The sequence below is a fragment of the Jaculus jaculus genome, chromosome 13, assembly GCF_020740685.1.
Source record: "Jaculus jaculus isolate mJacJac1 chromosome 13, mJacJac1.mat.Y.cur, whole genome shotgun sequence".
In the NCBI taxonomy this organism is placed as follows: domain Eukaryota; kingdom Metazoa; phylum Chordata; class Mammalia; order Rodentia; family Dipodidae; genus Jaculus; species Jaculus jaculus.
Window position 1 is genome coordinate 33401574 of NC_059114.1, and position 11220 is coordinate 33412793.

Sequence of the window (11220 nt, forward strand, 5' to 3'; positions counted from 1 at the left end):
GCTATAGCTGGGTCATATGGTGGATCTATTTTTTAGCTATCTCAGGAATCTCCAAACTGATTTCCACAATGGCTGGACCAGATTGCATTCCCACCCACAGTGTAGAAGGGTTCCTCTTTTTCCACAACTTCACTAGCATTTGTTATCATTTGTTTTCATGATGGTAGTTATGCTGCCAGGAGTGAGATGAAATCTCAAAGTAGTTTTAATTTGCATTTTCCTGGTGACTAGGGCTGTAGAACATTTTTTTTTTAGGTGTTTACATGCCATCTATAGCAGACAGCTTCAGGTTCACTGAGATGAACTTCAAGACCAGGCACAGTTATGGAGGAAGGGATATTTATTGAAGCTTACAGATCCAGGGGAAGTTCCATAATGGCAGAAGAAGCTGGCCTGATTTCATGGGACCAAACAGAGAAAGAGAAGCACAAGCCTAAAAGGCAGAAGCCACGCAGCACAGCACACTTCAGGAACTCCAGCTAGGCACACTTTGCATATCTTTAGATTTAAATCTCAAACCCACCACCACACCTTAAGATCCGCCCAGTGACACCACCTCCAGTTAGGTGGCTGCAGATGTAAATTACAAACTAATAAAACACTGAATTTATTGGGGCCATCTATTCAAACTACCACACCATCTGTATTTCTTCTTTTAAAAACTCTCTATTTAGTTCCATAGCCTCTTTTTAAATTTATTTTTATTCTTTAAATATTTATTTATTTATTTGGCAGAGAAAGATGGAGTGGGGGAGAGAGAGAGAGAATGAGAATGGGTGTGCCATGGCCTCCAGCCACTGCAAACGAACTCAAGATGTGTGCACCCCCTTGTGCATCTGGCTAATGTGGGCCCTGCAGAATTGAACCAGGGTCCTTTGGCTTTGCAGGCAAACACTTTAACCACTAAGCCATCCCTGCAGCCCATAGCCTATTTTTTAATTGGGTTGTTTGATTTATTATTTAGGTTTTCTTTACATATATTGGATATTAATTCCCTGTCAGATGTATAGCTGGAAAGGATTTTCTCCCATTCTGTAGGTTGCCTCTTTGCTCTATTTACAGTTATACAAAAGCTTTGTAATCTCATAAGGTCCCAGGTGTTATCAGTGGTTTTATTTCCTGAGCAACTGTAGTTATATTCAGAAAGTCTTTGCCAATACCAATATGTTGAAGGGTTTCTCCTACTTTTTCCTCTGGCCTCAAACTCATGGTCATCCTCCTATCTCTGCCTCCCAAGTGCTATGATTAAAGGCATGCACCACCATGCCTCGCTTCCCCTACTTTTTCCTCTATCAGTCTCAGAGTTTCAGGCCTGATATTACAGTCTTTGATCCATCTGAACTAGATTCTTGTCCCTGGAGAGAGATATGGATCTATTTTCATCCTTCTACATATAGATATCCAATTTTCACAGCATTATTTGTTAAAGAGGCTGTCTTTTCTCAAATGAGTACTTTTGGCATGTTATTTGAAAAGCAGATGGCCATAGCTCCCAAGACTTATATATGGGTCCTCTATTTTGCTCCATTGATCTACATGTCTGTCTTTGTGCTAATGACATGCTGTTTTTTGTTAGTATAGCTTTGTCATATAGCTTAAGATAGGGTATGGTGATACCTCCAGCCTTATTTTTGTTGCTCAAAATTGGTTTGGCTATTCGAGGTTTTTTGTGCTTCCAAATGTTTTTTTTTTTTTTTGTTTGGTTGGCTTTTCAAGGTAGGGTCTCAGTCTAGCCCAAGCTGACCTGCAATTTGCTGTGTTTTTATTTATTTATTTATTTGAGATCATTAGAGAGAGAGAGAGAAAGAATGGGTACATCAGGGCTTCCAGCCACTGCAAACGAACTCTAGATGCATGCACCACCTTGTGCATCTGGCTTACATGGGTCCTGGGGAATCGAGCCTTGAACTGGGGTCCATAGGCTTCACAGGTAAGTGCTTAACCACTAAGTCATCTCTCCAGTCCCCCCAATTTTTTTTTTTTTTAAAGAGAGTGAGTATGGGCAGGCAGGACCTATTACCACTGCAAATGAGATCAGATGAATGCCATCTCCCCCACCACTCATTTCTTAAAAATATATTTTATTTATTTATTTGAGAGAGAAAGAGGGAGAGGGAGAGAGAGAGAGAGAGAATGAGAGAAAGAGAGAGAGAGAATGGGTATGCCAGGGCCTCCAGCCATTGCAAACAAACTCCAGATGAATGCGCCCCTTTGTGCATCTGACTTACATGGGTCCTGGAGAATCGAACTAGGGTCCTTAGGCTTCACAGGCAAATGCCTTAACCACTAAGCCATCTCTCCAGGCTTTCCTCACTCTTTTTTTTTTTTTTCCGAGGTAGGGCTTCACAGTAGCTCAGGCTGACCTGGAATTCACTATGTAGTCTCAGGGTGGCCTTGAACTCATGGTGACCCTCTTACCTCTGCCTCCCAAGTGCTGAGATTAAAGGCATATGCCATGCCCAGCCTCACTGATTTTTTTTGTAGTTATTGTTGTTTTCTTTTAATTTTTTAATCTTTTCACATTTTTTATTAACATTTTCCATGATTATAAAAAATATCCCATGTTAATACCCTCCCTCCTCCACCCTGTACTTTCCCCTTTGAAATTCCATTCTCCATCAAATTACCTCCCCATCTCAATCATTCTACTTACATATATACAATACCAACCTATTAAGTACCCTCCTCCCTTCCTTTCTCTTCCCTTTATATCTCCTTTTTAACTTACTGGCCTCTGCTACTAAGAATATTCCTTCTCACGCAGCCTCACTCATTTTTTAAAAAACTATTTTATTTATTTATTTGCAAGCAGAGAAAAAATATGGGCATACCAGGGCCTCCAGTCACTGCAAACAAACTACAGATAATGTACCACTCTGTGCATCTGGCTTATGTGGGTACTGGGGAATTGAACTCAGGTCATTAGGCTTGGCAAGCAAGTACCTTCACCACTGAGCCATCTCCAGCCCCTGCCCCCTAAATGAATTTTAGGATTTTAGGATTTCTGTGAAGAATGCCATTTGAATTTGATGGGGATTACATTAAATGTGCAGAGTGCTTTTGTTAAGATTGCCATTTTCACAATATTAAGTCTTCCAATCCAAGAACAAGGGATGTCTTTCCATTTCCTAGCGTCTTCTGCAATTTCTGTCTTGAGTATTTTAAAGTTTTCATTGTAGAGTTCCTTCATTTCCTTGGTTAGGTTTATTCCAAGGTGCTTTATTTATTTATTGATTAATTGATTGATGCAATTGTGAATAGAAGCGATTCTCTGATTTCATCCTCTGTGTGTTTGTTGTTAGCATATAGGAAGGCTACTGATTTCTGTGTGTTTATTTTGTATCCTGCTACATTTTGATAAGTGTTTATCAGTTGTAACAGTGTGCTGGTAGTCTTTAGGGTCTTGTATACCTATAATCATATCATCTGCAAATAATGATAACTTGATCTTTTCCTTTCCAATTTGCATCCCTTTTATGTGTATCTCTTGCCTTATTGCTATGACTAAGACTTCCAGTACTATATTAAATAAAAGTGGGGACAGTGAACATCCTTGTCTTGTTCTTGATTTTAATGGAAAAGCTTCCAGTTTTTCCTCATTTTATAATATGTTGGCTGTAGGCTTGCCATAAGTAGCCCTTATTATGTTGAGATATGTTCCTTCTATTCCCAGCTTCTGTAGGACTTTTATAATGAAGGGATGTTGGGTTTTGTTAAAGGCTTTTCCTGCATCCAATGAGATGATCATGTGATTTTTGTCCTTCAGTCCATTTATATAATGTATTACATTTATCAATTTGTGTATGTTGAACTATCCCTGCATCTCTGGAATAAAGCCTATTGGGTCAGGGTGAATGGTCTTTCTGATACATTCTTGTATTTTGTTTGCCAATATTTTGTTGAGAATTTTTCCATCTATGTTCATGAGGGAGATTTGTCTGTAACTTTTTCTTTTTCTTTTTGTTCTATTTTTGTCTGGTTTTGGTATCAGGGTGATGTGGGCTTCATAGAAGGAGTTTGGTAGGATTCCTTCTTTTTCTATTTTATGGAAAAGTGTAAGAAGCATTGGTGTTAGTTCTTCCATGAAGGTCTGGTAAAATTTACCAGTGAATCCATCTGGGCCTGGACTTTTTTTCGTTGGGAGATTTTTGGTAACTGCTTGGATCTCCATACTTGTTATAGGTCTATTTAAGTGGTTAGTATCATCTTGACTTAATTTTGGTAGGTCATATAAATCAAGGTAATCATTCATTTCTTTCAGATCTTCAAACTTAGTGCAGTATATGTTCTTATAGTATGTCCCTATGATTTTTGAAATTTATCTGGTATCTGTTGTGCCTTTTTCATCTCTAATCTTATTAATTTGTGTCTCTTCTCTCTTTATTTTGGTCAGATTTGCTAAGGTTTTATCAATCTTGTTTATCCTTCCAAAGAAACAAATCTTTGTTTCATTGACTCTTTGTATTTTTTTTTTTGTTGTTGTTCTATTTCATTAATTTCTACCCTAATCAACTCTCTTTTTTTAAACATAAAGCTGGGCGTGGTGGTGCACACCTTTAATACCAGCACTCGGAAGGCAGAGGTAGGAGGATTGCTGTGAATTCAAGGCCACTCTGAGACTCCTTAGTGAATTCTAGGTCAGCCTGGGCTAGAGTGATACCCTACCTCAAACAAACAAACAAATAAACAAACAAAGAAACATATATATTATTTAGCTAGTGTAGCAGACAACCTCAGGGTGCTGTGATGATCCTCCAAATGAGGTACAGTCATGAGGGAAGGGATTTATTGAAGCTTACAGAAAGGGGGAAGTTCCATAATGGCAGAAGTTATCCCCATTTTAATGATCCCCTTGGCTCACTACCCTTCTTTCAGTGGTGGCAGGGCCCCTGATGCTATTGCTACTTGCCCTCATCTGTGGGCCTTATATCCTTAACACTCTCATAATGTTTGTCAAAGAATGTGTACCTACCATTCAGCTTATGGTATTAAAGTCCCAATATCAACTCCTAGACCCCTCTCAAGGATTTGAAATGGAACCAATATCAAGGGGGGAATGAGAGGATCAAATTTGCTCCAGTTTACAGCTAGACCTAAGTTTCAGTTTCCCAGAGAGGCAGGCAAGACTTCTGGGAAAAACCACGAACAAAAAGCTGTTAATCAACAGTGACCCTGATATGTGGCCAGGGAAGATAGCCGCCCAGGGCCTAAGTCAGTTCCTGCAACACCTCTGGACTATGACCAAAAAAAGGACTTGCCCAAGATAGCAGGCTCCAGGGCTGATTCAGTTCCTGCAAAGTCTCTAAAACATGTCTAATCATGTCCAGGGATGGTAAAATCTGCTCCACAGCCAATCAAAGGTGCACAAATGTAACTGCTGGTTGCTTAACCAATCACATTAGAAGATGACCTAACCCTCCTAAAATTCCCCTAGCTGTGCATAAAAGGGGCCTGCATGCTCCTCTCAGGGTTGCCATTTTGTGTGAAAATGGTTGACCTCCGCATGCCAGCTGATCTGCAGGATAAATGCTGTTTGCTTTTATATCCTATTTGAGTCCAGGGTCTTTCTTCAGTGAGTCTCAGACCCTTACAATTTAAGGTATAACAAAGAGAGACTGGAGCAATGTAAACTCAATGACCATCAAGCAAACATCAAACATCTGTAGTTCAAATCTGATGTCATAACCAGTGAACAACAGTCTCTGCACTTTTTAATTCTGCCCCTCCTGCTGGGCTGAATAGCCAAGAAAAACTTTCATCTCAAGCCAACAGCCTCTATAGTGGCCCTTGAACAGTCTCAGTAAATCTAAACATCTTTGGGTCTCTATTGTAAACCATGGTCCATCTTTTAATGGTTTTGCCAATCTCTTCATTAGGGTTATTAAACTCTGACTATATGTCACATCTCAGCAGCAACTTCTGGAACCATGTGTACTTTATGACACACTATATGTATTTTTTAATGTTTTTTAAAATACTTTTTATTTTTATTTATTTATTTGAGTGAGAGAATGAGAAAAGTGCAGAAAGAGAGAGACAGAGAGGGAGAAAATGGGTGCACCAGGGCATCCAGCCACTGCAAACAAACTCTAGATATATGCACCACCTTGTACATCTGGCTTACATTGGTTCTGGGGAATCAAACCTGGGTCCTTTGTCTTTTTAGGAAGGTGCCTTATCTGCTAAGACATCTCTCCAGCCCTTTTCTATGTTCTAAGATCCAATAACAGGATATAGGATGCAGCTATATTTATAATTTAGGGACGAAATACATAGTGACCTTGAAGAGCAGATTTTTCGTTTTAGATTTCTTTTTAAAAGAATGTATTTCTACCGGTTAGTCTTTCTGGGGTGAAATCACCTCAGGTATTTTTCCATTTTTTTTAATGTAAAGCAGTTGGGCCATCTTTTTTAAGATTGTTAATGTTTCCCAAGAGCAGCTTTAGTAACCTAAAACTAATCTCTGTGTCAGTAAATTTTAAACTTGTTTGAGTTTTTCCTACTTTAAATATTAAAAAATTTCAGTCCCATATCTTTAGGTAAGCATATCAGTCCATTGCAAATTTAACCTTGATCAAACTATCTAGGCATAGGCTGAAGAACACAGCCAGCCCTTATGTCAGTAGCCCAGTTTCAACAAAGTCCTCTGTAGTTTTTCCTACCCCATAGAAAGTTCATAAGCCAAGCCTTCAAATACACTTCTCTCTGTATTTAGTATTTTCAGACTCTCATCAGAAGAGTCCATAATACTTGATTTATCACTCCAGATGGCGTCTTTAGTTGTAAGCACCAAGTTTTCCATTTTTCCAGCACAGAAGTTCCAAAAGACCAAAATTCACATGGCCAGATTTATTTAAACACCACCCCATTCCTGGTACCAATTCTGTAGCAGGCAGCCTCAGGGTGCTGGGATGAACCTCCAAACCAGGCACAGTTATGAAGGGAGCATACAGATAGACACATGTGCCCCCTTGCGCACCTGGCTAACATGGGTCCTGGGAAATCGAACCAGGGTCTTTTGGCTTTGTAGGCAAACACCTTAACTGCTAAGCCATCCTTCCAGCTCTCTTTTGGTAAGTTTTGATAAGGGTTTATCAATCTTATTTATATTTTCAAAGAACCAACTCTTTGGTTTTTGATTTGTGGCTCACTAATTTCTGCCTTCATCTTCATAATTTCTTTTTTTTTTAATTTTTATTAACATTTTTCATGATTATAAAATATATCCCATGGTAATTCCCTCCCTCCCCACCCCCACACTTTCCCGTTTGAAATTCCATTCTCCATCATATTACCTCCCCATTACAATCGTTGTAATTACATATATACAATATCAACCTATTAAGTATCCTCCTCCCTTCCTTTCTCCACCCTTTATGTCTCCTTTTCAACTTACTGGCCTCTGCTACTAAGTATTTTCATTCTCACGCAGAAGCCCAGTCATCTGTAGCTAGGATCCACATATGAGAGAGAACATGTGGCGCTTGGCTTTCTGGGCCTGAGTTACCTGACTTAGTATAATACTTTCCAGGTCCATCCATTTTTCTGCAAATTTCATAACTTCATTTTTCCTTACCGCTGAGTAGAACTCCATTGTATAAATGTACCACAACTTCATTATCCACTCATCTGTTGAGGGACATCTAGGCTGGTTCCATTTCCCAGCTATTATAAATTGAGCAGCAATAAACATGGTTGAGCATGTACTTCTAAGGAAATGAGATGAGTCCTTTGGATATATGCCTAGGAGCGCTATAGCTGGGTCAAATGGTAAATCAATCTCTAGCTGTTTTAGGAACCTCCACACTGTTTTCCACAATGGCTGGACCAGATTGCATTCCCACCAGCAGTGAAGAAGGGTTCCTTTTTTTCCACATCCCCACCAACATTTATGATCATTTGTTTTCATGATGGTGGCCAATCTGACAGGAGTGAGATGGAATCTCAATGTAGTTTTAATCTGCATTTCCCTGATGACTAGTGACGTAGAACATTTTTTTAGATGCTTATATGCCATTCGTATTTCTTCCTTTGAGAACTCTCTATTTAGCTCCTTAGCCCATTTTTTGATTGGCTTGTTTGATTCCTTATTATTTAACTTTTTGAGTTCTTGTATATCCTAGATATTAATCCTTTCATAATTTCTTTCTGGCTATTGGTTTTTGTTTTTGTTTGTTCTTCTTCTACTTTTTTTTTTTTTTTTTGGCTTTTTTGAGGTAGGGTCTCACTCTATCTAGCCCAGGCTGACCTGGAATTCACTATGTAGTGTCAGGGTGGCCTGGAACTCACAGCGATCCTCCTACATCTGCCTCCTGAGTGCTGGGATTAAAGGCATTTGCCACCATGCCCAGCTTGTTTTCTTCTTCTTCTTCTTTTCTTCTTCTCCTCCTCCTCCTCCTCCTCCTTCTTCTTTTTTAAGGCATGAAGGGTTAGCATTGCAGCATTTGTGACTTATTTTCCTTTTTTAATATATATTTTTAAAATTTTAATATTTTATTATTTATCTGAGAGACAGAGAGGCCCAACAGAGAAAATGAGTATGGGTGTGCCAGGGCTTCCTACAACTGCAAAATGAACTCTAGACACATTTTGCTTTATGTGGGTACTGGGGAATCGAACCCCAGGCTACTAGGCCTTACAAGAAAGCATTTTTAACTACTGAGAAATCTTTCTAGCCCTATTTTTAAAAATGTATTTGAGAGAAAGTAAGAGGCAGACAGAGAGTATTGGGGTGCCAGAACCTCCTGCCACTGCAAATGAACTCCAGATGAATGAGATACTTGGTGCATCTGGAGTTATACTGGCTGACTAGAGGGCCCAATGGTACTCCTGTCTATGCTCCCCTCAGCGCTGGAGTTACAGGCACATGTGGCCATGAATGCTTTTTACATGGGCACTAGGGACCGAACTCAAGTCCTCATGCTTATATAGCAGTGCTTGTAAACACTGAGTCCCAGAAAAAGCTTTTGTAATGTAGTTTATTCTTTGATTTTATTGGACATTAGCATATTGGGTTTGTTTAAACTAAAACAGGGTGTTGCAGTCAGGTTTGCATTGCTAGTAGAAATCACCCAACCAAGAGCAGCTTGTGGGAAAAAAGAGGTTTATTTTGGCTTACAGGCTTGAGGGGGAAGCTCCATGATGGCAGGGAAAATGACGACATGAGGTGGTCATCACCCCCTGGCCAACACAAGCTGGAAAATGGCAACAGGAGACTGTGCCAAACATTGGCAAGGGGAAACTGGCTACAACACCCATAATTCAGCCCCCAACAATACACTGCTTCCAGGAGGCTTTAGTTTCCAATTTTCATCAGTTGTAGAACTGAGCATCCAGAACACCCAAGTTTATGGGGGACACCTGAATCAAACCATCACACAGGGTGATATCTCTTCATGGCCTGCAATCATGAGGTCCTCTGTGGCTTCTCCCTACATCACTAGTCACTCCAACTCTGTTGAATGGCAACTCCACTTCTGCCCTAATTGACTAATCTTGTCCATGCCCAACCGTAGGATGAAGCATCTACTTCAGTTGTGTTGTCAAAAGTATTAATTCTAAGTTTTCTCTAAATGGTATCTATTGTCATTACTGTTTGCAAGTTAATCATTGCATTCCACAGTCACTCCATGAACATTTTGGGGCTCAGTATTCCAGGAATAATTCTTCACTGGGTTACTAGGAAGGGTTCTCTCATTCAAAAGGAAGAAAACTAAGATTTATTGATTACCTAATCTACATCAAGCAGTGTTTAATTTACCATTTAATCTTTGTAGAAAACACCATGCCTGGCTCCTTGTGTTACACTCTTATATTCTTTCTAACCCACTCCCATTCTGCTGAATGTGGTTGCATATTCTTGCTACTCGAGAACACAGGTGGGTTACATAAACAATAGAGTTTAGCCAACTGAAGAAACTCTAGGAGTAGCCACTTTGCAAGACTGAGAGAGTAAGCAAAAGGGAAAGAGACATAAAATGCAGGACTTGTTCAAACAACAAAGCTGGAAAAAAGTGCCTAGGACCACCTAACCTACCCATAAATGTATAATTATGTATTTCTTCACTAGAGACTTTTTCCCATCTATTTATCATAGGTATTGTAATTGCCTCTGGACAGACATACAATGGAAATGAGCCAGTATTGGGGAAATATTTACCCACCAAACATGTTTTATTTTTTTAAATTTTTTTGTTTTTCAAGGTAGGGTCTCACTCTGGTCCAGGCTGACCTGGAATTAACTATGTCATCTCAGGGTGGCCTTGAACTCATGGCAATCCTCCTACCTCTGCCTCCTGAGTGCTGGGATTAAAGGCATGCGTCACCACACCCAGCCAAACATGTTTTAAACAAGAATTTATCATCTTATAATATAGCTGCCACTGGCCATAGGAACTGTAGAGATGAAATCCTTGGCCTGTTCTTAAGAAGTTTAGTTAATGGAGAAGGGTAAATAAGTGGTAAATTCCATTTATTTTTATTTAGTAAATGTCACTTCATTTTATTTTTTTTAATATTTTATTTATTTATTTGAGAGAGGGAGAGAGTGGGTGTGCCAGGACCTCCAGTCACTGCAAACAAACTCCAGATGCATGTGCCCCTTGTGCATCTGGCTTACGTGGGTCCTGGAGAACTGAAACAGGATCCTTTGGCTTTGCAGGCAAATGCCTTAACTGCTAAGCCAACTCTCCAGCCCGTAAATATCATCTTAGTGAACATGCACAGACTATATAGGAGCCTCTGACTGACAGAAATGCCATAAAAATGTTGCAAGGAGCAAAGATCATTAAATGAGGAGTCAGACAGATGGGACTGGGAGTCAGTTTCAAGTAGAGCACTATAAAGACCTGGGGTATTTAATCAGCAGTCCCTGTGGGAACATATAAAGTCAGACACTGGTATGTTAAGCGAAGGATGTGCCATAAGACAAAAGCCTAGAGGTGTAACCAAGGACAGAATTATTTTGGGAAGATGGCTTACTTTTTGTTGTTTTTCTTTTGAGGAAGTCTCGTTATGTAACCAAGGCTGGCCTTGAGCTAGTAATCCTACTTCAGAATCCTGCTGAATTCTGGGATTACAATTTTTTTTTTAAGGATTACAATTTTTTTTTTTTCACGTCAGACGGGTTATGTGCCAGGGCGTAACAAGGTTCAGTGGGAGGCACACGTCACGCAAGAGCGTAAACACCCAATCATCATGCTTATGAACCAATAAAAGGAT

At 39.7% G+C, this 11220-nt stretch overlaps 1 non-coding gene across 1 annotated transcript; it reads right to left on the reverse strand.

Annotated features, from left to right (window-relative positions):
- Positions 1-11115: 11115 nt before the first annotated feature.
- Positions 11116-11220, reverse strand: LOC123454413. Its single transcript, XR_006633373.1, has one exon. It is a non-coding gene; the product is annotated as a small nucleolar RNA U13 (small nucleolar RNA).